The sequence below is a fragment of the Jaculus jaculus genome, chromosome 1 (assembly GCF_020740685.1).
Source record: "Jaculus jaculus isolate mJacJac1 chromosome 1, mJacJac1.mat.Y.cur, whole genome shotgun sequence".
In the NCBI taxonomy this organism is placed as follows: Eukaryota; Metazoa; Chordata; class Mammalia; order Rodentia; family Dipodidae; genus Jaculus; species Jaculus jaculus.
Window position 1 is genome coordinate 293,332,462 of NC_059102.1, and position 27,714 is coordinate 293,360,175.

The 27,714-nt window shown below is 44.6% G+C and overlaps 1 protein-coding gene across 3 annotated transcripts in view; it reads right to left on the reverse strand.

Moving 5' to 3' along the window:
* C1H1orf21 (chromosome 1 C1orf21 homolog) overlaps positions 1 to 27,509 on the reverse strand; it is a 236,998-nt gene extending 209,489 nt beyond the window's left edge. Inside the window, exon 1 of one of the 3 annotated variants that reach the window (XM_045151949.1) lies at positions 27,492 to 27,509. The gene's annotated coding sequence lies outside the window, so the exon portion shown is untranslated. Of the gene's footprint in view, positions 1 to 26,452; positions 26,633 to 27,491 lie in introns of those variants that run through there. The other 2 variants (XM_004658714.2, XM_045151956.1) reach the window with 2 other exon arrangements.
* Between the last annotated feature and the right edge of the window lie 205 nt (positions 27,510 to 27,714).

The window sequence follows — 27,714 nt, forward strand, 5'->3', positions numbered from 1 at the left end:
CCTTAAGTCATGAAACCGGTTTTCTTATGAGGATCATAATCTGACTGTGAAGGGGGAATTCAAAAGAAGAGTCCCACATGATATGACTGCAAAGGGGGAATTCAAAAGAAGAGTCCCCAAAACGTTGGGTGGACAGTCTTTTTTTTTTTTTTTTTTGCTAGATTTTTGGAATTAGTACAAAACCACTCAAGACACTTTGAAACCATTTCCCATATGAGTCCATGTATCCTCAGATATATGTGAGCATATATAATGAATAAAATTAATGAATTCTGTCAAATGTCTCCCTAATCTGTTTGGTTAATTTTTGCAAAACTTTATTTTTTCCTTACTGTTACTCTCCTGGGTGAATCCACTATAGTAGAGACAATCTACTAACATAGCATTTTTTCAAGAAACAGATAATTGAATTAAGTACAAGTCTTATTTAGCATTATGGAATTGAAATCTTCATCCAAAAAAAAAAAAATTCCTGAGCAAATAGCAGCAAGGAGCGGGAGGAGTTCAGCCTGTCAGACCTCCTTTCCATAAGCCATCTCTGTAGCACGATGATTTTGCTCCTGTGAAGACTTCGTTTATTTCTGGCAACGTAGGACTGGCCTTCTTATGACATGTGATGACACTGAGAAAAACTGTGCCCTACAGTGACGGAACTAACACACTTATCCTGAGGCGGTTCAGGTGACACCATCAGCACCAAGAGGTGCAGTCACCCTTGCGAAATCACCAGTGTCCAAAGAGAAGCATGAATTCCACATTCCCATCTGCTCTTCCATGGCAGTGAGGAAGCATGCAGGTCTTCTCAAGACAATACATGGGTGTGTGATACTGCTGTAATGAAGGCTTACGCACTTAGAGGGTACCATTCCAATTTTGCTGAACCTCATTCCCTGACGCCACTGATAATTCTCTTCTCTGTGTTTCACTCTTTAAATGGCATTTTAAAACTCTGAATTAATCTCATGATTCCTTAATGGGTCACCTCCCATCGTTTGGAAAGTGTTGACCCACGCCATGTGTTTCTGACTTTGTGGGCCATGGTCCACCCCCACCAGAACAGTGCATGCAAAATGGACTTATTCCCCCAGGCCTACTGCAATTGATATCATCTGGTAAAGGTGAGGCGCCGTCAGTTCACTAACTTCCTAGGTGACTCGCATGTGTTCTGAACACTAGCCTACACCATCATCTTGTTAAGAGTTGTAAGGAAAATCAGTTGAAGAGGGTATATGAATTTTTAAAGTCACACTTCTGATTAACATAAGAGCCAACAGTGGGGCCCTTTGCCTCCTGTCAGCCAAGTTAGTACTCACAAAATTCCTTGGCTGACCCATGCCCATCTCCAGCCCAGCATCACACACTGGATTCAATAGCTGCATTCTAGTGCCGTGTCCAGGTGAGAGTCAGGAAGAGCCATAGGAAATTAGGGCCCACCAGCATAAAAGCTAGCTCCAAGATGGAGGCCAAAGAATCACATGCATGGCCCAGTGAGCTATTAGCTTTGGGTCCACCATTAGGTTCTAGGGAGTGGGAAGAGTCACTCTCTATCATCACATCACCTGCAAACACAGTATTGATCTCCATCAATCATACCTCTACCCAACAAGCCAATTGTCTCTCAAAGGCTGAGAAATGCAGTGACAGAAGCATGAGTGCTTTGCCTTCCCTCCACACAAGGGTAAGGTGAAATCATCACATTAGTGATTGGAAAAAAGGCTACATAATCAATAAATGGGTCACTTGAGTCACCGATTATAGTTCATAAATCATACAGCTTATAGCCCAAGATTTGAACAAAAGATCAATAATGACCAAAAAACTGTCCATCTAGATGCTAAATAAAGCTGTATGCAAGAAAATAACATCAGATATGGGGTTGGAACATTTATTGCCAAATTGATAGTTTGGTTAGGCTTTTCATTTTGCTTTTCTACTAACATATTTTTCACCAGAGGCCTTTTCCACTTAGCTCACAGTTACATGACCAAGCTTTGCTGTCCAGAGACACGGTTGTTCCCACAGCTCAGAGAGAACCTTGCTGAACAATGTTTGCCTCTCTTTCACAAGCAATCAAGAGACGGTCTTCCCAGGATCTAATTAAATTAATTTTACTGAGAAACTATGAGTTTCTGGTCCAGTCTTGGCTTTTAAAAAGTTGAAATGAGGGCTGGAGAGATGGCTTGGCAGTTAAGGAGCTTATCAGCAAAGCCAAAGGACCCAGGTTAGATTCCCCAGTACCCATGTGTGGTGGTTTGACTCAGGTGTCCCCCATAAACTTAGGTGTTCTGTATGCTAGGTTCCCAGCTGATGGAGATTTAGGAATTAATGCCTTCTGGAGGCAGTGTACTGTTGGGGATGGGCTTATGGGTGTTATAGCCAGTTTCCCCTTGCCAGTGTTTGGTACACTCCCCTGTTGCTGTGGTCCACCTTATGTTGGCCGGGGTTTATGTCCACCCTCTGCTCATGCCATCGTTTTCCCCTGCCATCGTGAAGCTTCCCCCTTGAGCATGTAAACCAAAATAAACCTCTTTTTCCCCCACAAGTTGCTCTTGGTCAGGTGATTTATACCAGTAATGTGAAACTGACTACAGCAGTAAAGTGGTACCAAGGACTGGGGTTGCTGCTAGACATTTGACTGTGTGGCTTTGGCTGTTTGGAGCTGATTTTCAAGAGGAATGTGGAAGGATTTGAAATCTTGTCCTAAGAGATGCCTTGAAGTGCTGTAAGTACAGTTTAATGAACTATTCTGGTCAGAGATGAAAGACCTAAATGCAGTAAGAACTGTGGACTGTAAGGTTTGGTTTATGAGGGTGAGGAAGAGCTTTGCTTGGACTGGGCTAGCAGTTTGTGTGGGAAGCTTGCTCTTGTGCCCATGTCCTGAGAAGTTGTGCAGGGTTGCTTTGCATAGAAATGAACTGGTGTGAGCAGGGGGATATGGCACAGAAAAAAAATTTGGGGGGTGTGAACTGCTGCCCATTCAGCTGCAATTAAGAGATTACAACCTTTGATATTGGGCCAGCTAACCTGCACTGGGGCAACAGGAAGAATGTAGACTCTTTTGAAAGAGACTGAGTGCTCAAGGAGTGTCCTGTTCTTCAAAGTCTGCTTTATTCCCTCCTGGATTAACAAACTGGCACCCTACCTGGTATTGTGGAGTATAAGAAATGCAGGAAAGAGAGGGTCATTGAGTTTGCAACAAGGTCTTGTGTTTTGGAAATGGCCATGGGCAGTGTGAAGCAGGTTTACTGGATGGCTGCATGGAGACCCTATGGGGCCATGAGGATGAACCGTGGCTTGCAGTGGAGACCCAGTGGAGGGAGGGACAAAGGAGGGAAGGAAGGAGTGAGGAAGACCTATAATACAGAGGGGCAAGTATACTGGAGGGAAGTTTTCCTTGTTCTGATTTCTGGCTCTGAAATTGTTCCTTACTTCCCTGGCAAGACAGAAGTGGAAAATCAGGCCTGAAGATGCCCTTTCTGCCACAATAGCCACATGTTCAAGGCAGAGACACCTCTTTATAAGGTTTCTAAGAGTAAGGTCAAGCTGATGTGCCTGTCACCTTATTTTCTATGATTGTCAACTGTGTCTTCAGACTCAATGTCTCCACTTCCTGGTGCCTCGGCTCCCTGGGCTCTTCAAAAACACACTTATTAGGTCTGGTCAGGTCTGACCGCAGCTGCCTCAAAGACCAAGCTCTGAAGCTTACCAAAACAAGAAATATTCTACAGATTTCAAACACATGAATGAACCTGAAATCACCAACTTGAACATATGTTTTCACAGGACATCCCAAAAGCCAACCCAAAGCAACTCCTCATTCCCTTATTCCTGTCATTCTTACTACCATAAGACGTAAGCTTCAATAAATGCTAGGACTGACTGCAAATGCACCATGATTGGGATTAAACTGCATAAGTTAGGCAAATGTTCCAATACACAGCTACATATCCAGCCCCAAATACTCGTATTGAAAGAGTTTCTCACACATGCATTTTCGTCACACCTGCACATCAGGCACAGTGATCCCCGATTACTTCCTTGATTGAGGAATTCAGAATGTGCTCCTAGCAGAATCTGCAGGGTCACCCCACCAACAAATCCACCAAGCAGACCTCATGAGGAGCAGCCAGGATGAAAGTTCTCCCATTTGCTTTTCAGATCTTTGGTTGACTCCATCCTGAGGGTTAATTCCCCCCAGACGTGTGTGATGCAGTGTCTTACCAACATATCTTACTTGTACTCATCAACTAAATTATTTTTAGAAAACTTGGGAAAACATCAGCATTTTCCCAGGCAAAGTTAAGCCGTTAATACTGTGTCCCTCTGGAAGAAACTTCTCCCTGTATTAGCAGCAGGAACAGCCACATTTGTCCTGACCCATGATGTTGTTATTCTTATAACTGAATCTCGTCACCGATCGTGATTCTTCTTATCATATAGCTGCAGGGAAGCTCAAGGCCAACCACGAAGTCTGCCTGTGATGTCAGGACATTGCAGACTGTATGTATGCCTACTGACATTCTTTTGTTTTCACATGATTGATCCTTATGCTATTTTTGCCTGGATTTCTTTAAAAAATAAGCAAGTAATAAGTACCCGGGTATTGTTTATCCAACCTAGGCTCTCCCTAAGAGATGGTCATCTCCTATAAGGACATTCTCAAGTATGAAGACATGTGCACAGACCCTGAGTTAGTAAGTTACACCTTCAAGCACACATTCCTTACACAGATGACCCAACACCAGCCTGCTGGCCACCAGTGGGAACTTACCTATGACTTAAAAGTGGGGTGATGTGGTGGTTTGATTCAGGTGTCCACCATAAACTTAAGCGTTCTGAATGCTAGGTTCCCAGTTGATGGAGATTTGGGAATTAACACTTCCTGGAGGTAGCGTATTATTGGGAGCAGGCTTATGGGTGTTATAGCCATTTTCCCCATGACAGTGTTTGGTATATTCTCCTGTTGCTATTGGCTACCTTATGTTGGCCAGGAGTGATGTTCACCCTCTGCTCATGCCATTGCTTTCCCTGCCATCATGGAGATTCCCCTTGAGTCTGTAAGCCAAAATAAATCCTTTCTGTATTTTTTCCAAAAGTTGCTCTTGGTTGAGTGATTTCTACCAGCAATGTGAACCTGACTGCAACAGTAAAGTGATACCAAGGAGTGGGATTGCTGCTAGACACCTAGGTTTTGGCCTTTTGGAGCTGATTTTCAAGAAGAATGTGGAAGTATTTGAAACCTTGTTCTAAGAGATGCCTTGCAGTGCTGTAAATACAGTTTGATGGACTATTCTGGTCAGAGTTGAAAGGCCCGAATGCAGTAAGAACTATGGACTGTAAGGTTTGGTTTATGAGGGTGAGAAAGAGGTTTGCCTGGACTGGGCCAGCAGTTTGTGTGGGAAGCTTACTGTTATGCCCAGGTCCTGAGAAGTTGTGCAGGGTTGCTTTGCGTAGAAATGAACTGGTGTGAGCAGAGGGATATGGCACAGAAAAAGTAAAATCTCTGGGCCTAAATTGCTGTCCATTCACCTGCAAATTGTTTGAGAGATTTCAATCTTTCACATTGGGTTAGCTGACCTTCACTGGGGCAACAGAAAGAATGTAGACTCTTTTGAAGGGACCTGAGTGCTCAAGGAGTGTCCTTTTCTTCAAAGTCTGCTTTATTCCCCGCTGGATTAACAAACTGGCATCCTACCTGATATTGTGAAGTATAAGAAATGTAGGGAAGAGAGGGTCATGGAGTTTGAAACACAATCTTGTGTTTTGGAGATGGCCATGGGCAGTGTGAAGCAGGTTTGCTGGATGCCTGTATGGAGACCCCATGGGGCTGTGAGGATGAACCGTGGGTTGCAGTGGAGACCCAGTGAGATGCTGGGACCACAAGATGGCTGCCAAGGAGAGCTGCCGGGCCCGGATGAAGTATTCCAGGACTCTGGGTAGCCTAGCTGGTGGGGCAGAATTGGAACTCCAAAGACTTATTGCTAGTTATAATTATTGAACTTGGAGATGGCTAGAGTTGTTGGTCTTGAAGCTACAGAGTCTGATGTTTGCTCTGGATGTTTTAAATCTCGTATTGGTTGATATTTCTTTGCTATGCCGGATGCCATTTTTTTGCGGTGTGAGTATCTATTCTGTGTCACTATGGGTTTTTGTTGTTGTTGTGGCTCAGTTAAATGATCTTGGACTATGGGGATGTTTGAACATCATTGGGATTGAAAAAAATACATGGGGACTTTTAAAGTTGGACCAAATGCATTGTATTTTACATCATGGATGATTATCAGTTTATGGAGGCAGGGGCAGAATGTGGTAGTTGGATTCTGGTGTCCCCATAAGCTTAGGCATTCTGAAGTTTGACAGCTGAAGGAGATTTGGGAATTAACACCTCCTGGAGGCAGTGTATTGTTGGGGGCGGGCCTTATGGGTGTTATAGCCAGTGTCCCCTCGCCAGTGTTTAGCACACTTTCGTGTTCCTGTTATCCACCTTATGTGGGCCAAGGGATGTTGTCCGCCTTCTGCTCATGTCATCCTTTTCCCTGCCATCATGGAGCTTCCCCCTTGAGCCTGTAGGCCAAAATAACTCCTTTTTTTCCCACAAGCTGCTCTGGGTTGGGTGATTTCTACAGCACTGTGGACCTGATTGTGACATGTGACGATACAATCTTCTTTGTGCATGATAATGAGACCTGGCTTCATGGTTTCCTGACAAAACTCTTGTTTGGTGTCACAGTACTAGTATTTAAATGTGTGTTGAGGAAGTAAAGTAACTAAACTAAAACAAAAGAAATACAAAAAACACCCGACAGAATCCACAACATAAAGACAGAAGGCAGACCACAGTGCTCTGCCATCCCAGTTTCTCTGAGATTTTATTAGATGATGAACAGCCCTATCCAGTAATTTCTCAATATACAACCATCTTATATAATTTTAGGTTTCCATGTCATAACATTAGCTACCAAAGAGCAACAAATAAGGTTGGTGCCTGACATCGGGACCTAGACCTCAGTGAGGCCAACTAGGTGGACTGGATGGAACTAAACTGGCTTGTGAAAGGACACACAGAAGCTAGAGGCCTCTGAAGAAAGGCACATAACCAATGCGCATTAATCATATGGATTAAGGGTAAATCAGCACTCAATGCTCCACACCCTAATTTCAAAGCTTAGAAAACTGCTCAAGAGCCACACTTTACTGTGAAGGAGAAATCAGCATCCTCGCTTCACAGTCACAAATAAGGGCGGAACATCTCTGGTCCAAGTGCCTCAAGAATCCAGCAGGTCACTGAGCCTGCTGCAAAGGCTGAAACCCGGAAACCACGTTGCACCTGGAATCCTTGCATCCGATCACAAGCTCTCCCTTAAGTCACATATGCTCAACGAGGCACTTCCTCCAAATTGAAAACATTTCATTTACATTACCTATGTAGGATTTTATAATTGCTAGAGAGAAGCAACTCTAGTTAACATGGAGATGTAAAGAAAAGACTTATTATTGGTAAATTAACATTTCATTGTGACAAATACAAATATATATTAGAACAAAATCTAAAACCTGATTACAAGTTTTTGTTCAGTACTATTATACTATTATAAACCATTATCAATTTACAGAAATGTGTCCACCTGGAAATGAACAGACTCTCGATGTTGTTTTAACACTGTCTAATAACCCAAGGTCCAATCTACGACATGTCTTGTGCTATCACAAATCTGATCATTCAACACCTTCAGAAGTTTAGATGAAAGTACAAAGGTATCAATCAAAGAAACATTCTGTATTTTGGGATTAACCCTCCTAAGATAAATAACAATTTCTTGAAACGTAGTCACTTATCAGTCAATTATCAGAACATGGCTTTCAATATCATATTTTTCATACAAATTCTTCACAGATCTTTAACAGAACTTTTTTTCTGACCATAAACATTAAACTCTGAAATAAGAACACTGCAGCATGTTTACTATATATGAAACAGACACAAGAAGTTACTTTTGCTAAAAAGCACTGATTCATTCCTTGGAGCTGCAAGGTAACTGAGCACAGGGCATGGCCCAATGTCTCAGGCTATGGCTTTGTGTTAACCTTTACTTTGTTTAATTTTTTTTTTTTTGAGAGAGAGAGAATTGGAGTGTCAGAGCCTCAGCCACTTCAAACGAACTCCAGACATGTGAACGACATTGTGTACATGCACCACCAATGTGCATGTGTCACCTCGTGCATCTGGCTTTCGTGGGTTCTGGGGAGTCAAAGCTGGGTCCTTAGACTTCACAGGCAAGCACCTTAACCACTAAGCCATCTCTCCAGCCCTACCTTTTACTTTAGTCATTGTCTTTAAACTTTCCTCCAGTTACCTCACTTAATAGCAGGGACAGCACAATCTCCCTGGACAGATCCCATCCCCTGTCCCCCATAAAGCTAACCATGTGAGGGGGTGAGACTGCAATTTAGCACAGAACTAATGACTCCTGAGCACCATCTTGTTCCGCTCAAGCAGAAATGACTTCCCTGACTACCATGGAGGAGCACAGCTGAGACACTGCTCAGTGATACCTAGCAGGACTGATTAATTATTCAGGCCTCGTGTCCCTTGTCCCAATTCTTTCTCTATTTAAACCTAAAGCTCATGTCAGGACCCAGAGATGGACTTAGGGGTCACTGAACCCTTTTATTTGTTCCTCTTGCTAATGGGGCCATATTGAATAAATCTGCTTTTCATCACTTGCTATCTCTTTAATGTGTATTGGGAATGGTCTCATAGAAACCAGGCTTTTGTGCTAAAACCTCTGGCTTATACATATTGTTTTAAAATTTCAGATCACACATATTATTTCCATTCATATTGAAACATAAATAAATTTCCTCCTGTCTACCTTCTTCGCCACATGGAATGTCTATTCTCATTGTTTGCCAGTTTTTCATACTTTATCCCTACTTTGCTATATTTCTCTCCCCGCCAATACACAAATTTATAGAAATGTTTTGATTCTCTTTTGCTGGTAGCTAGCCTTCCGAGCTGCTAGGGAAAAAGCATAAATAAGAGCCAGGCCTCCTGGCGGCGCAGCTCAGAACAGTAAGACATTACCGAGTAGCTCACAGAGATGGGAAATGAAACAATGAACCCCGGAGCCCCTGGAGTCATCACAACATTTAATTCAATTCAGCATGTATTTGTCAGGCCCTCTGTGAGCCAGGCACTATGCAAGGCGACAGAGAGCACAATCCAGAACAGGGCATGCAGACAAGCCCCCCCCAGACCCCGCTTCGAGCAAGGAGCTGATCAGTGTGGAATATAAGGTGTTGGCAATCCATGGCCAAGACAGTCCTCCCACGTTGCCAAAGATTGCTTTGTTCCTTTTCGTTCTTTCTGTTTGAATTCACCAAGATCTATTACCAATCTCTTCCTTCCAAAACGATGCCTAAGAGCATCTGCTTTAAATTCCACCTGAGGTCACTGTCTACAGATTTTCCTTGTCCTTCCTGGAGCCCACATTCCTCACCCCATAATGGTGCGCCATTTCCATGGCTTCCTCCAGTACTGGGAAGTGATGGCTGCCTGCAAAAGGAAGGAGACCCAAGGCAAACCCAACACAACAATCAACTCACTGCAGAAAGGAAGGCACAGAGAGCTGGGTCCTCAGCAATGATCATTAGGCCAGGGGGAAGGAGACTCAATGAGACCCTACCCTACTGGAACAAGTTAATCCGCCCCCAAACTACCATGTGCCGAAATGAGCTCTTTTAGGTCACTGAGGAAAAATGAAAAAAAAAAAAGTGCTGAACAGGAGATGCCAGTGTTAGAAGCTACCCATATTTCACCTCGGCTGAGTTAACTCTTGGAGCGTCCTATAGAAGCAAACTGACATCTGAATCCATCAGGTCACTGTGAGAACAGCCATGCAGGTAAGGCACAGACTTTGTTGTAACATTGCTTATTGAGCACCGTCAGAGTGAAAAGGGATGTTTGTGTTAGGCATGAGTCTTCATCTGATTAGGATAGAGGAGAAAAATGGTGAAACCTGACCATTTCAAATGTCAAAGTATTCCCGAAGTGAAGCATGGCAGTGCAGTGGAGCTATCTGGAAGGCACATTTTAGCCAGTCTTATCAGGGATTCCTTTCTCCTCCCAATACCCAGCGCAGATGGAAAGTTCTCCTTGATGGCTAATATTTTGAGTTATAGCTCAATTTAGCAAAGCCGCAGGTTATAACAAATTACAATCCTTTGTTGGTCTGGGTTCAAGGAATGAAGGAAATCAAAGCAATCAAAAACCCAGTGGAGGAACTAGAGAGATAGCTCGGTGGGTAGGAACACTTGCTGCGGGAGCCTGAGGATATACATTCAGTCTCCAGCATCCACTTAAAACCAGGCATGACTGGGCACACCTGTAACCCAAGGGTTGAAGGGGCGCGGAGACAGGAGGATTGCAGGGGCTCACAGGTCACTCAGTCTAAACAAAACTGGCAACCTTCACCCACCTCTGACCTCTGCACACATATGCAGGGATGCGTACACACATGTGCATACAACACCCACACACATCAAAAAAATCAATAAATAAAAATGATCTTTAAAGAAACAGCAGAGCCCGAAGTGGTGGCACACACCTTTAATCCCTGCACTCAGGAGGCAGATGTAGGAGGATCTCCGTGAGTTCAAGGCCACCCTGAAACTCCATAGTGAATTCCAGGTCAGCCTGGGCTAGAGTGAGACCCTACCTCAAAACAACTGCAACAACAACAACAACAAAAAAGCAGAGCAGTGATTTTTCACTGATAGGAAAGGATCCCATAGATAGGGGAAGAGTCTCACAGATGGGGTACAGGAGTCTTGTTGGAGGCCAGGTTCACTTGTAAGCACAAGCCTTCAAACTCCAAGGGCACTGCACTCTTCCTGTTCATTCAGCTGTCCTTTTGGTTGATGGAAAGTAATGTTTCAGACTTTTCATGTCTGATTTGCAGATAAACCAAGGACAACACAAACAAGCCATTCCCCACTGTGATGTAATAATATTAACACTCACACACTTTCCAGTTTTCATAGAGCAATTTTAATGTTTTACCAAGTGCAGTGAGTCATCTACCTACTCTGCAAGGAGATACTAAATTGCTACCATTTCTATTGAAGACACTTTTCTCCTTTTTAGTGGCCTAATCTTGGTGTTATTGGGTTATCAATCCTCCACCTGCTCAGTGTTGTGTTCATGATCTGAGCTAACAAAGTTAGGGACCAGGATAATAAAATGTGGGAATGAGAAACCAGACTCTTTGTACCCTACCTGATGGTTTCGAAGCCCTGGTAGTGAGAGGCTACAGCTGTCTTCTTTTCCTGCTATGCATTAGCCCATATATAATGAAGCCCATATGCCCAGGCAATGCAAGAACCAGACCTTGGGTCCTCTGTGGACTGTTCCCTATGTAGCACAACTCTTGTTACAACAGGACCTTTTTTTTTAAAAAAAAAAAAAAAAAAAAAAAGCTTTCTTTATACTTGATCAAAAGGTAGAAAGATAGTTACATCAAATATAATGTTCCCTGGCATCCCAGTAGCCATGAAAGGCCTGCCATTTCCTTAAATGTTCCCCCATCCCCATAAAAGGCATGACACTTCAAAGGGGAACAGGGAGAAGATTTATTTAAAACTACCAAAATAACCCAAGATGATGGATTTTATTTGCTTCAGAGTGAAAACATTGTGGATTTCTGGACGCGCGCGCACTCATTTGTCTAGCAGATGCACACACCGCACTCAGTGAATGCAGCAGAGCTCAAGATGGGGCTCGTGGGGATGCTTTCATTCAGCTTAGACGGAAATCTTACCTGAGAGACCATCCCATTTTTTTCATGTTGTTACCAGACAAATGTCGTTGTATATTCATTCAATTGTGGGAACTACCATTTAGGATATGTATCTTCTCCCACTCATTTTAGACAGGCAAAGTATTCTAATCACAGTTAGTTCCACATCCAAGACTCAACTCCACAGAGAAATGGAGGAAGGGAATGTAGAAAGAAGGAAGAAACCATCTGTTCTGATGAATACAAGCGAATTTGGATGAAGGACTTGCTAGTGTCCCTTTACGCCTCAGACATACAGCTGGCCCCTGAAAGCACAATGTGAGGGAGTCAGAATAAGGGGCAAGTCCTTTTTAAAAAGCCCTTTGGCCAAGCAATCGAGGCAAAACATCTTGAATGTACTTCTATACATTTAAGTATACCCTTGAGCCCTATGAAGCAAGGAGTGCCAACCCACTCAATGCCCCTCCACTCCCATTCTCCTTGCCAACTAACAGATAACCCACCACACCTCTCCTAACTAAAACCTTACTTCCCAAAGAGCAATACTTGGCCATAAATGTCAAAGTATCTTTCCTTCTCTTTCAACAACATTTCTCCCTTGTACTCACTCTAATCTTGTTTTTTTTTTCCCCACTGATGAAATTTAAGAACCAAAGAAAGGTCCCCAGACTGAGAAATCACAATCTGACCAAGTAGGAGAAAACCAAGATGGATCTCTCATGCCCTTCTTTTCAACATATATTCACTGTGATTCTTTGCTCATCACAGGAATATAAGTAAAAAGGTGGTTTTCCTTTTACTTGGTTCATCTGAGAAAAGATGATTTTTTAAGTGAAAAATCCAAGCGTATGTAAGAGATGTTATCTTCATACTGAGCATCGTAAAACTGTCATGTAAGAAGTTAGACTATAAGAAAATATGTGGTTTTTTTTTTTGACATTTGAGCCTAAAGCCAACTTGGCATGCATTCAAATATAATAAAAACAGGGGGGAAAAAAGTATGAAGATGGCTTCCAAGTCATTGTGAAAGCTTTCCTCTTGGGGCATCAAGGGGCACACAAAGACAAGACTTGGGGGGGAGTTATCTTCACTTTTAGAATCACCTTATGATTACAAAAACATTTCATCTTTTGGTATCGGGAGGGACTGAACTCAGTGCCTTCTGTGTATACAACAGGTGCTCTGCCCACTGACCTACATCCCCAGCACACAGAAAAGCTTGACTTTTCTGTTGCCACTTTCACTTCCTTGAACCAGCAAGTATGCCAGCACAGGCCCAGTAGCCACAGGCACTTATGCCAGCTCCAAAGTCAAGGAGAGATGACTTAGTAAGGGGCTTGCTACATAAGCATGAGAACCTGAGTTCAGATCCCCAGAACCCACGTAAAAAGCTCGGTGTGGTAGCTAATGCCTGTGGTCCTAGCACTGAGTTCAGTAAAAGACTTTATCTCAAACAAAATCAGGTGGAGAGTGACTGTGGAACACACTAAAAGTCAACCTCTGGCCTATGCAGATACTGACAGAAGCACCCACACACAAATGAACACACACACTCTCTCTCACACACACACCCCACAGACACAATGCAAGTAAGAAACGTGGAAAGGGCAGAAGCTCCATGCGGTTCTGATGTGATTTCTACATAACTTTTGACAGCCACAATTTCTAAGTAAACCAGGTTCCCTGCCAACCAAATGCTCTTTTCCATGCTCCTTCCCACCGTTCCATCCCATCCATTCATCGGCACAGTTTTGGATGGAAATACTGGTAGAAAGAAGAGGGAGTGAGGCTGCAGACTTCAGAAGATAAACCTCAAAGCATAATTAGAAGTATAAGTACTGAGTTTGGGTTTCACAAATCTGCTAAATAATGATACAGATAAAAGACCCGGGGCCGGGCTGGAGAGATGGCTTAGTGGTTAAGCGCTTGCCTGTGAAGCCTAAGGACCCCGGTTCGAGGCTCGGTTCCCAAGGTCCCACGTTAGCCAGATGCACAAGGGGGCGCACGCGTCTGGAGTTCGTTTGCAGAGGCTGGAAGCCCTGGCGCGCCCATTCTCTCTCTCTCCCTCTATCTGTCTTTCTCTCTGTGTCTGTCGCTCTCAAATAAATAAATTTAAAAAAAAAATTTAAAAAAAAAAAAGACCCGGGGCTGGAGAGATGGCTCAGCAGTTAAGACTCTTGCTTGCAAGCCTGACAGACTGGGTTTGATTCCCCAGTATCCACGTAAAGCCAGTTGCACAAAGTGGCGCATGCATCTGGAGTTCATTTGCAGTGGCAGGAGGCCCTGCATCCCCATGTTCTCTCTGACTCTTTATCTTTCTCTGGCTCTGACTCTTCTGAGTCAAATAAATAAATAAATAAACATGTTTTAAAGATCAGGAAATAAGTTTAATTTGCGATTATAATTTGGGGCATGTAGTTTCCCAAACAAACAAAGAACCAGAAACTGTTAAAATTTGACAAGTTGGAGAAATGAGCTGGAAGGGCTAAGTACCTGAGAGATTTGGGAGTTCAGGTGAATCTTGGGGCCATAACACTAGGGATGCCTTCATATAAATCAAAGAAAAGGTCTCCCAACGTCTGGTGAATCAAATTCATTCAGGCCAACAAATCCATGAGTCAGAGGGTGGAGAGCAACTGCTTAGTGAATCTGAAAAGAATTAAGCTTAAAACCGATTCTGAAAATCCACTCAGGTATCATGAAGAACTTCTCTGAGAGACACAGGGATTTTCCTCTATGAAATGTTAAGAAGTAGAAATGTGACCTTTCTGGACCTCCACGAGTAAAGGGAAAATTGCTGATTCTTAGCAAAGAGAAACAGAGCAGAAGCTCTGTTGTTCTAGAACAGAAGTTGTGAACAGGGCTTTGGGGCCAGACAGATGTGCTTTAAAATTCCATAATGTATTTCCTGTGTGACTTTTCACAAGTTGCTTACCCTCTCTGAGTATCAGTTAATCTGTCAAAGGAAACCATAGCCATTTCTTCACGGGGATGTTTTCCAGGTTACATGCAGCATCTGGAATATAATGTGTGCTCAATAAACGTTCACTTCAAAGATCTGCACTTGCCAGACATGGTGGCACAAACCCGACAGCCTATGATCTCGGCAGCACCCAGGAAGTGGAAGCAGGATTAGAAATGGCATGTCTGAGGCCAAATGAGTTACATAAGACTCTGACTCAATTTTTTTTTCTTTCAACTTAGTGTGAAAGTTCTCAAAACTCTACCTACAGCTGTACCTGGTGATGGAACTTGGATGTATATGCTACATATATGTATATAATGCATGTATGTAACTCATATTTCCTGTTACTTGACTAACACCTAAAGTGATTTTTTTTTTCTCTTTCAACCAGTTAGAAAGTTATTGCCACTAAGTAAGAAACAAAAAGGAGGAATTTTTCTCAAGCTTAAATAAACCTGAGTTTGGCTTAGCCTCTCTGAGTCTGGATTTTTAGCTCCTGTTGTCTGGTTCTTTTATAATGAAATAACCACACAATACATAGCAGGCTTTAAGCAAAACAGGAAACATGAGTTGGAGGGCCACCCTGAGCCTACATAGTGAATTCCAGGTCAGCCTGAGCAAGGATAAGCCCCTACCTAAAATAAATGAATAAAAATAAAAATCAGCATCTGTGTGCGGACCTACAGACCACCACAGCACGGACCTTTGACGTCTCATCTGTGTTCCTTTCCAAGAGCCACCCGCCATCACCCTGAAGTACCCGCATCTCTCCGCACTTTAATTCTTGAACTCGACATCACTGTTCTGGCTCAGGCTTCCTCTCAGCACTGTGATTTCAAACACACAATGTCCAGTGGGAAGGCAAGACAGAAGGGCAGCACAGGGTGACCACTCACTTGGGGGCTGTTCTCACTCCCATTTGTAGGAATGCGCACTTTCTGTTCAGTGTGCTGTCCCAGGCACGTGGGCCACCTCCATAGGCTTCTACTGTGAATGGTGCTGCTCTGCGCAGGCTCACACGGGTTAAGAGTTTCTCAACTGGAAGCTAGCTTGATGTATATAAAAAAAAATGGTCACAGTAGAACGGCAAACTGAAGTTCCTGCTCCCGACTAGCCTTGTTGGCTCTATCTGGACAGCGCTCCACTACCCTGATGGTTAAGGGACTTAGGTACTCCCAACTTCACTCCAAAACTCACTGTACCAATTTGAAAGTCATCAGCAATGTATGCATGGTCCTGCTTCTGGTCCTTGCCCAACAATAGATATTGACAGATTTGCCAAGCATGAGATGGTATCACATCACAAATGGTTTTAATATTAAAATATGCAGTCACTATGAGTAAAACAGTAGGGTATCGGACCATGAAGGGACAGACCTGAATAGAAAGTACAGAAATGCAGCAGATTACTTAGGGAAATTAATTCTATAATTGGGGCATATCTAAAATCAATGGGCAAAAAAAAATGGACTTTTTAAGCAGAAGTTTACAATGCCCAGATAACCATGTAGAAAAAGGAGGAAATTGGATGCAGTCCCCATACCAACCAAGACAAATTCACACTGAAATGTTAATGAGAAAATCACACAAATACTGAAAGAAAATAAAAGTGACAACCCTATGTCTAAGCTCTCCAAAATGGCAGCCACCGTCCACATGTGGCTACTGAGCCCTTACAATGTGGCTAGTGTGAGTGAGGAACTGAATGTCATTTTATTTACTTTTATCTAACTGAAAATGCAGTTCAAAAATGAAAACTCAGTTTAGCTTTGCAAAATGTTCAGGTAGACTTGTAGCAACTTGCTTTTGGGAAGTTACTTTCGTTTTTTTAAAAAATATTTTATTTACTTATATGCAGAGAGAAAGAGAAGAGAGAAAGATACAAAGAGAATGGGCATGCCAGGGCCTCCAGCTACTGCAAATGAACTCCACGAACCACTCTATGCATCTGAATTTATGTTGGTACTGGGGAATCGAACACAGGTCATTAGGCTTTGCAGGCAGGCACCTTATTAACCAATTAGCACAACCACAATCCTGTGAAATCTAAATATAAGTCAAGTATTTACAATAGAAGTTTAATGACCAAATTGAAAGTTAAAACACACAAATTCTTCAAAATTGAGTATGAGAGATGGCATGAGTATGATGAAAGTACATTACAGCCATTTCTAAAAACATAATGAAGTATTATTTTGTATAATTAATGTATACTAATACAAATTTAAATCTCAATAACTTTTAAATGCTAACTAATTTTTGAAATAAAATTTGGAAACATTTGGTTAAATAAAGAGTATTATTAACATTAGTTTCACCTGTTGTAGCTGCTAACAATAACACATGGTTTATATAATACTAGTGCTCTAAAACCTTGAAGTAAGGATTTTTCTTATAAATCATAACAATTCCAAGAGGCAATTAAAAAAAGACAAAGGAAATAATTTACATTATAGGCACTTCAATCAGAATAAAGGGAAAAATAATAAACTGAAAAAAGTTCATAAACATTCAGGACAATATCCCTAGTACAAAACATAAAGACTGAAAAAAATGCACAAAAAACACAAAGAAATGATTCATAGGAAAACAAACAAATTATCCAAAAACCTAATAAAAATGGCTTAAATCAGCTTATTGTAAGAGACATAAGCGTTAAGTAACACAAGGCAAGTCTCAGATTTCTTGTTATGGCAGAAAGTACTGAAGCCACCAAAGAATGATGGTTTTGTCAAAACAAATTCAACAATTTGAAGGGTACCCCACTGGCCAAACAATATGAGCCTCAAAATAAATAAGCACCTGGAGGCTGAGTCAGGAAAACTATAGCTAGAGGCCAGCCTGGGCTACCCAGAAAGACTGTCTCAAAGAAAAATAAAAATAAAAAAAACAAAATAAGTAGATAAACAGATATCCACAAGGCATGTAAACACAAGTTGCATTAATACCAATGGGTTCATAATGATGTGTACACAATCAAAAATACCAAAATAGGGCTGGAGAGATGGCTCAGAGGTTAAGCTGTTTGCCTGCAAAGCCTAAGGACCAGAGTTCAATCTCCCAGTACCCACATAACACCAGATGCACAAGGTGCGCATGTATCTGGGGTTCATTTGCAGTGACAGGAAATCCTGGTATACCTATGCTCTTTCTGTGTCTGCCTCTTTCTCTTTCTCTCTCACGAATAAATAAAATAACAAAATTCTTTACTGGTCTTGTATGGAAAATGCTAGAAAATTAAGCCATATTCTGAACACTGGTTTAAACAGAAGGAAGAAAACTAAGCATTAATTATCCTACAGAAGCATATACCTTAAGATGACCAAATGGCTGCTGTGGTTAAGTTCAAGCTAGCAAATACAAATTAAGAAAAAGAAAAGAAAGAAAGAAAGAAAACAATCTGCAACCTTTATTGAACTGCAGATGACAGTGACCGGTGTTGAACTGAAGGACCTAGGAAATTCCGTTAGGAAAGGACCAACTTTATGGTGGGGCCAGAACCAGATTCCACTCCCAGTACCAACACTTATTACCCACAAGACATTGGTCAAGGTCTTTTCTCTTAACTTCCCCAGGAAGAAATCAGGTCCTGTATGACCCCTGATGGGATGGGATGGGAAGTATACCACGCTTCCATCATGTGCCTCTGCTAAAGTATCTGGTCAAGATTTCAGCCTAGAACAAAGTACCTGATTGCAGGAAATAGAAATGCAATCAACCCAGAATGCAGGAGACCTTACAAGACAGACTGCTGTCTCTTCAACATATAAACTTTAGGGAGGAAATGGGGGAGGGGAATGTAAAGAAAAATAATAAATAGAGATGCATTGATCAGGGATAGAAATTGCACACATTCTGAATGACACGAAGTAATAATTTAAAAAATGAGACAAACAAGTGAACCTGCTTTCTGCCTGGATATAAAGGAATTATTGTTTAAAATTTTGGGGCACTATAATAGTATTGCTATATCAAAAGAAAAAAAAAATGGCCCCTATCCTTGAAAAAGGTATCTAGAAGGTACAGAGAAAAATAAACAGTTACTAAACCAGTTAATCTCTGGATATTTTTGGAAATCTATAATTTAGTCCAGATGACTCCTGTATAGCTTTTAACAGTCCAAATTTCTAAATGTTTCTATGACTTCTCAATGTTGAGGAAAACAAATAATTTTTTGTCCAGCCTGAGACCTTTCTTAAGGCAATGGGGTGCATTTACTAACAATGTCAGGCAGGGAGAGTAAACCAAGACTGTTCCCAGGGGGTCCTGTCAGCCTATCTCCAAACTCCGGAGCTCCCAAAGCACTTTCGTCTGCTCCCCACAGATCATGTGCTCACATGCAATTCCCCTGCTTGTCTGACAAGTGCACAAAAGCAGGGCCAGGCCTTGTTATCTCTGTATCTCCAGCATCTCTCCAGTGCCAGGCACCGGGACGACACAAAGCATCATCAACAAAAGCAAATGTTTGCTCAGTAAACGACTGGACCAAGTAAGAAAGATTAGATGCCTAACCTTGCCCAACAACAACAACAAAAAATTAATTCCCATTATCTTCCTCAGTCCAGACTATACTTCCTCATTTGGTTAAGCAGAGTTTGAAATGGGAGCACAGTTTTCATAGACAAAACCCAAGCTTCTGATCAGTGACTAGCTGTCAATCAACCCATAACTACTTACTCAACACAATCAGCTCTTCACACTCAGTCAGTGGGCAGGGCAGAAAAAGCTTCTATTTAGCTGGAACTAAGAATGTACATCAGTGAAGGGCTGGAGATGGAGCTCAATGGTATGGGACCTGCCTATCATGTGTGAGGTTTTGGGTTTGATTCTCAACCCTGCCAAAAAGAGTCATTGATTAAAAAATCAAAACATGTAGCAAAATCAACATAAAATAAGTGTTGCAGGAGTTCACGGAAGGCCAGGGAGGGACTACTCTTAAGCAGACAGAAAGGCTCCTTGGCGGAGGGAGGGTTGGAACTGAGACTTCGGAACGGGCTTGCCTCTCAAGAGAAGTAGGGAGACAAATGATGTGATGGCAGGAGGGAAGCTGCCCACGGCAAGGCAGGCAGGGTTAGGGAAGCCACAGAGGCAAGCGGATTTGTTTTGGGATGTTCACCAAATATTAAGCAATTCAAGAGAGGTTTCCAGATTGCAGAATCCTTCATCAAAATAGTACGTGAGGTGCATGCTGTGCATTCCTTTATAACGTTTTAATTAAAGGAACTGTTAAAAAATTATCTTAGGAAAATTGCTTTTGGCAGAACTTTCAGATGGAAGCGAACTTGGCCTTTGGCAGGAAGAAACAGCCTGGCATTTTGCAAAGCTCTCTGTAACGCCGGCCTGAAACCACCTCACTCTACCAGAGCCTGCCGGACTTTCCATAAATGCAAAGCTTCTACTGTGCTGGACACATACGAACGTAGACTGACTGTGTTGTCTGCTCTGGGGCTCAGGGAGGAGCTGCCAGCAGTGGCTGTGAGGCACGGGGTGACTCTTCAATTACTACTGACAGGTCACCTCACTTTGCACTGGCCTCTGGGAAAGCCACCACGCTGGGAAAAACTACCCACTTCCCTGGGCTCTTTCCCTCCCTATCTCTGACAGGAGAAGCTCTAAGTCATCAAGAAAAGTAGAGCATTTCCTAACATATGGTTCAACAATGAACTCGAGCGACGCAGTATCTGTCACAATCAAATAGAAGACATCTTTCACACAGGGAATTGTTACTCAAAACCCATCTTCTCCCTGCTCTGCTGTAAGCACATTCTTCCAAAGGTCCTAAAGGGCTCCCTCAGGATCTTGCATTATTAGTGCTAGAGGTACTTGTGAAAGGAAGTTTTCTAAACGAGCCAATCCAATTCATAGGTATTGAGCCAATAGGATAAGCTTCTTTTGGTTTTGCTCTTGTTTTCTTGGGGTGCTGAGAATTGAACACAGAGCTTCACATGTGTGAGGCAATCACTACCACTAAGCTATATTAAGTTTTCACAACTACAATTTCTTCCGCCCACTAACCTCACTGATGAGGCCAACACAGGCTACACACTTACAGAGGAAACCAATCATGTTTAGTCTCAGCTAAAGAGCCTATGCTTTGTAAGTGTGTCCTGTGAGCTTGTAACATTCTCATGGAAAGCAGTAAAATCATAACAAATGCGGGGGAGGAGGTTGGTTCAAGTTACAGTAATATTTCTTTAAGGAGAAAAGGCAATGAAGTTGAAACTAAATGAACTATTGTACTTTTGTGATTAGCAAGTAGAATCTGGTGTGTAATAAAGCCTTTGAATGGTGTAATTAAGAAAAGTTATAAAATGCTTTCCAAGATTTGTTGTCTAAATCTTTAAAACTAACAATAATCATCAAGATATTTCCTCTCTGTACTGTGTAGCAGAGGATATGAGTGCTAAGCAAAGCAAAGAAGCAAAGAACGTCAGTTATTATTAAGTGGCTTAGGAAGCTTTGGAAACCAATAATACAGGAAAGAGGAAGCAGAAGGGAGAAGCTCTCAGAACCTGGAGGCGCTGTCATTCTCTCTGTCCTATGGGTCTGACATATGTGACTGCCCATTCATGAATGCCATTGGCACATCTGCCAAAATGGCAGGAGCCTGTGACCTAGGCAGAGGCAGGTAAGTGCTGGAACAGATAAGGTTGGATGGAGACAAGAGGGTGGGAGGAACAGAGATGACGAAGTGGGGGTGGTGTAAAGTAAGACGAGGCACAGGGCTCTGAGCGCAAAGGGAAGAAGCCCGGCTCAGAGCAGAAGTCTACAGTTGGGCAGGCTGGTCGGGGAGGAGTCAAGAGAAAGTGGCTCCAGAGGTGCAGTTAACATCCTGGGATGGCTCATTTACACGCACAAACTCTACTTCTTGTGTGCAAAAGCATAATGCTGGGTAGGAAGCTGGAGGGGCTAGAGATGAACATCTATAGACGGAAAAGCTTCAGGAAGGACAGGAAGGTTGAAGGAGATATTTGGCAGCGTACCAAGAGGTAAGAAATGCCAGCACAAGATAGAAGGAGATGGCCACAGGCAGCCGAGAGTTGCTAAAAATAGCACATGCAAATCTAATAAATCAAGACTTGGGGATACCAGAGCTTTCCCAGGACCCCTCCACCAGGACAGATCCTAGCATGGAAACCCATGATTGCTATAGCAGCAGACGAATGTCAAAGGAGACAAGGGACATGAAAGGACTTTGAAAACCATAGGACACACTAACAATAGAGGGTATTGTTATGCATGTGCCACTCGGACAAATAAGATGAAGATCACAGAAGAAAAGATGGATTTGTCAAATATGGAAATTATGTGGATTCCAAATTAAGATGCCCCTCGCCAGGAACTGCAATTACCTGACAGAGCATCCTGTTTGCTGGCTTTATTTTCCTGTCAAGTATATTTCAGAAACTTCCCAGCTAAGGCAGAACACAGAATTCTTAATAAACCATCTCACAGATTCAAACTTATGTCCACATCGAATGTATTTCTCCAAGGTTTCTGACACATTACTGATCTTAACTAATTAGGTTAATTCCTTCAATTTGATCACTCATTAAGCAATTTCCAAGTGCAAGGGATTGTGCCAGGCTAACTATGGAGGCTGCTGAGATAAGCAAGACAGCCCTGCCTTCTGGTAGCATGGCCAATTCAGCTTCTCTGACTGGGAAAGCCGCACCGCCTTTCACAAGGACAGGCACAGAACAAACTACAACCTAGGAGATACACTCTCCAGCAACATACTTAATGGGAACGTAAGGGATCTCTTAATACCTAGTGACTGCAGAGACTGTTTCAAGTTCATTTCCATGTTTATCTTAGCACTGCTTGGGTCCACGCACTCTTGTCATAATTGCATAACCACAGCATGTCATGTTGTTTCTTGTTGCAACTGTAACTCGTAAAAATCAAACTTCAGGGCTGAGATACTCAAGCTAAATAATTGCCTACTTTAGGACTACGTACATGTATAATTTACATGCCACTTCAGATAAGCTCATGACTGATGGTCTCTAAAACTCACAACTGTCCCCAGTTTTTAAAATACAGTTTCACTGTTGCAACTCCTCCTGCATGCAAGCCCTCTCCCTGGTTTGGGCTTTTTGTTTGTTGGTTGCAGTTTTCAAAGCAATGTCTTATACTGTCTACTGTGATCTGCTTTTTATACTTTATCAAGAACCTATTTAAAGACAATTTACTCTCCCACACAATAGTGTGAAGGGTCAAGAATGGCCAAAAATGCACTTGCTAAAAACACATTAATAACAAAACTATCAGTTAAGTTGAAGAGAGAAAGGTCAGCAAAACATCTAATTATGGACTTGCACCATCTCCCAGAACCCTCCACTGCTTCATAATAAACATTTCTAAAATGGCATTTTTAAAGAGATGTACATTTTCATGAAGCTAAGTAATCCCGTCAATGTCTGAGTGAATTCGTATTTGCTGGATGTAAGTTGTTTTACATGGCCAATATGTTTCTGAAAAGTGGAAGGCAAGTCAACTCTTTCACATAAACTTGCAATTATAAGACCAGACCTGCCTACCACCTTCCCCTTTGCTTGCTAATCAGCACTGGGGCTGCTTAGGGGGCTTGCTGGAGCACCCCAGTCCATCCACGTGCACAGCCTCAACCTCACAACTCTCTGATGAGTTTGGATTTCATCCCACTCAGGGGGAGGTCCATAATTAGACAGTTTAAACCACATAAAACAAGCAGTGCCCACAGTCTGAGATGTCGGCAAAACAGCAGGAGGGAAAATATATCCATGAAGCACAAAGCAATGCCATCCCTCTCCCCCCGACCCCCTCCTTTCTCCCTGTCCAAAAAGCTAGAGCACAACAAAGTATTGTGCTCCATGACAATGAGGTCTGAACGATTTCTGTTAACTGGGCTTCTCCTTCCACAGTCTCCCTCCACAATGCTTGTGGGATTCTCAGCTTTGGGCTCTCCTCAAGGTACAGCCAAGGGAAAATGAAAGATAGAGGAGTTCATGACCCTTGCGCTTAAGTGTGCCTGCCGCAAAAGGTACTTCATAGGCTGCAAGTCATGCTGGTAAGTTCAAAGGAAGCCTGTAATACTTAGGACACTTGGGACCCTCTCTGAATATATCTCCTGACTTCAGGAAGGCACAGGGACATGCCTTTCCCAGCCTTTCGGTTTGTCTGTGTCTCTTTGTCTAATCAAGAGTGTCCAACAGAGGGCTGGAGAGATGGCTTAGCTGTTTAGGTGCTTACCAGCAAAGCCAAAGGACCCAGGTTCAACTCCCCCAGGACCCACATCAGCCAGTTGGCAAGGTGGCTTTTGCGTCTAGAGTTTGTTTGCAGTGGCTGAAGGTTCTGGCATGCCTATTCTCTGTCTCCCCAACCCCCCTGCAAAAATAAATAAATAACAAAAATTTTAAGAGTATCCAGTAGAAGCAGCCAATTAGGAGGCTGGAGCAAACCAGGCAAAAGCAACACAGAACATGTGCTCATTCCCAGATCCCGCACAGTGCAACCTGAACATGGTACATCAGTGCCAACCATCTTCCTCCCCAGTGGCAATCTCAAATCAGGCAGTGGCTAAGCTAGTTCTTGATTCATACTTGGTGATTCTTCAAGAAGTCAAAAACCACTTTAGGTGATGGCTTATCTATGGGCTCCCAGAAATCCATGGGAAATGTTCAAGGTAAATGGGCTGAAACAAAGATCAACTAGTGGCCAAGAAAACAAAGCCAGCTGTTCTCTCAGAATGAAGTGCTTCAGGGAACCAGAGTCCTTGCAGGAGGAACTTTTCCCAGTGAAGGATGTGGGTCCTCTCTACCACCAAAAATGTCCTGGGGCTTGGGGGATGACCCAAATGACCTAAGAGCTAACTAACAGAGGAACCCCACCTTCCTCCGACATCCTCCCATTCAAGGGCCCTGTGCACTTGTCTTGTTGCTTTCCTAAAGGCCTCTAGGACTACTCTCTGAACCCAGTTTACACAGCAGGAAACATGAAGGGAGATTTCATTTCAATGCTGAGGTTGTGATCTATGAAGTGCTGGTCCCAGCACAGCTTTAAGACCTATAAATACACTCAGTTGTTCTATGCCCCTGGCACTTCCTACCTTGTAAGTAGCAAAACAAAAATAGGTGATGAAGTCCAGATTAATTCTCAAGTCTGATCAACTGCATTTCCAAACAGCTAACACAAACATGTTCAAGTGGTTGTATAACCCAGTCTCAGAAGTATGAATAAGGGGAGAGACAAAACAAAACCAAATTCAGCATTTTGGACTGAAAAGGTTCCTCAGAAAATATTACCTTCTTCCTTCATAGGAGCTGAAGTAGTCCAGGCCCACTCCACCTATGTTCGTCTTATCCTGGCACATCCCAAGTCTACCAAACTCTAAGGTTATTCTCATTAGGCAGAAAGTGTGGCTGTCCCCTTGAATTGGGAGGTATTCATTACATCGGTCTATGTCATTTCCCTAAACATCATAAGAAAAAAAAAAGAAAGAAAAGAAAAAGTACTCCGTAGAATATATGGTGAGACGGCCCATTCCAGTGTCTGAGTCATTAAACGTCTTCAGAGAGGTTCTGGTTGATCAGGGTGTATCACTCTCAGAGTTGCTCCAATAACTGAACTTATGGCTGTCTTCCAGCCACGCAAAGCCTCAGCTCTATTTTAAAACAATTCTCCTAGCCCACACGTGAGGAAGGCATCCCATAGGTTGTCAACTTCCTATTGGAGACAACCACTTCCCTCTTAAACCCGTGCCATCTCGCAAGAATAATGCGTTGTTCCATGTGTGTATTTTTATCTCTGGGCACGCAACTCTAGGAGCAAAGGCACCCCCAGATTTACCAACATGCTTGAGCCATTCAGAGCTTTGGACAGAGGAATGAATGGGTGATGAGAGAGAGAGAGCCCTTCAGCACAGGGGCTGCTTTCACACCAACAGTAAGTGGGGGTAAACACGAGTCCCTCTCTGGAGGGAGGGGGCAGGGTAGATGATCGAGAAGGACATTAGCCAGCAGACCAAAGGCAGCCGCCGCCACCGCACTTCTCCAACTGCCTGCAGAGGGGGAATAGCTGGGCTCCTGCACAATAACCAGGCACCCTGGGCTGCCTCGCGCGGGCACGAATAACAAATCCACCCAGGAAGGCACGCAGATGCACACCAACAAGCCACCCCGAAAAGGTCAGAACTTCAGAAATCCCGGGGAAATCGCACCACCCACGTAAACACATCCATCGGTGGCAGCGAGAGAAGGGACTTGAAGACTTGAGCAAAAAAAAAAAAAAAAAAAAAAAATTTTTTTTTCTTCTTTCCAGGTCTGGCTGGCAAAGTGGAGTGGCTCCAGCAGGAAGGCTGAGCGAGGCGCGGGGTGCGGGAGGGAAGAAGGGAGGGGTGTCTCACACCAGCCACCCAGGCCTCGATGTGACGAAAGTCGTCAGCAGCCCCAACCGCATCCACCCCAGCCTCCCCACCCCGCAGCTCCCCCACCCCGGCTGCCGACCCTTGCAGCGGCCCCGCAGCAGCAGCAGCAGCCCGGGCACAGCGCCGCCAGCGCCACGGCTGGAACGCATCCCTTCCGCGCGGCGACACCCGCAGGCCTTTCTCCCTGCCCACCCGGGATGCCCGGGGCGCCCAGCCGGGCCGGGGGTGGGGGGAAGAGAGAGTGGGGGGGGGCTCTGGGCTGGTGGCATCTCCCCAGCTTACCTTGGGCGCTCGCGGCGGGGGGGGGCTGAAGGTGGCCAGCCTCCTGCCCCCCACCCCTCGCCTGCCGGCTCTTCTCTTGCTCCCTCCTCTTCTTCCTCCTCCTCCCCACGCTGTGTCCGGGGCTCCCGGTCCTCCCCGCGGCTCGGAGTACAAGCAGAAAGCCCCGAGCCCGGCCCGCGTGCGTGCGTGCGTGCGGGAGGCGGCGGCGGCGGCGGCGCGCGGCCAGCTCTCCAGTCCCCGGGCGCGGAGCGCGGCGCGCGGCTCGCCAACTAAAGTGTGAAAGAAGCGGCGGCCGCGGCGCGGCGCGGCGCGGAGCGGCCCCCCGGGAGTGGGCAGGGAGCGAGCGAGCGAGCGAGGGAGAAGGCAGCGAGCGAGGGAGGGCGGGAGCGGGAGGGAGGGGACCTCCGCGCCCAGTCACTCACTCGAGGGGCGGGGGCAGCCAGACACTCCCCCACCGCCAGTCCCCTCCCTGCCGGCGCTCGGCTCCCGCGCGCGTCCCGGTCCCCACCCCGGAGGAGGGGCCTGCGGAGGAGGACGCCCGGGCGCGGCGCACCGGGGACCCGGGGGCTTGGGTGGGTCGGGCGGTCCAGGCTGCGGAGAGGGCGTGTGTGCGCGCGTGCTGCATGCAGGGAGGGCGAGCTGGGTGTGTGTGTGTGTGTGTGTGTGTGCGTGCGCGCGTGTGCTGCACGGAGGGCTGTGTGTGTGTGTGTGTGTGTGTGTGTGTGTGTGTGTGTGTGTGTTCGTGCACGTCCGTGTTGTTGGCGGGCCAGCGGGAGGGGAGACCCCCGACAGTACGGCGGGGTCCTGTCTGGCCCTCCTGGGCCTGTCACTCGGTGGGTAAGCGGGGGAGCCCAGGAGGATGTACGAGAGGCAGAGAGGAAGGGGGCAGCTCTGAAAGGGGGCTGTGCGGTCTGGAAACGGACCAAGGAAGGCTGAGCGGCCTCGCCCTGCCCCTCCCAAGCCTGGCTGGCTGGATGGGGCGCAGCTAAGGCGGGAGAGCGGCGGGGAGGGGGCAGCCACGAAACTGTCGCCTCCCTACCTGGGAGCTGCGGCGCCTGCAAGATGAATGGAACATTGGCCACTCCGCGGCAGCAGTGCTGGGAAGGAAGATGTGGGCGCCCCGCGCCGTCTCCCCACCCTCTGTATTGGAAGAGCTGATGGTTGGAGGCCACGCCTGCTGGAAGACGGTTGGGGGGGGGTGTCTAGAAAGATCGTTCAGTATTTCAGTCGTTCAGTTCTTTGTGGACCCTCCTAGGTCAACC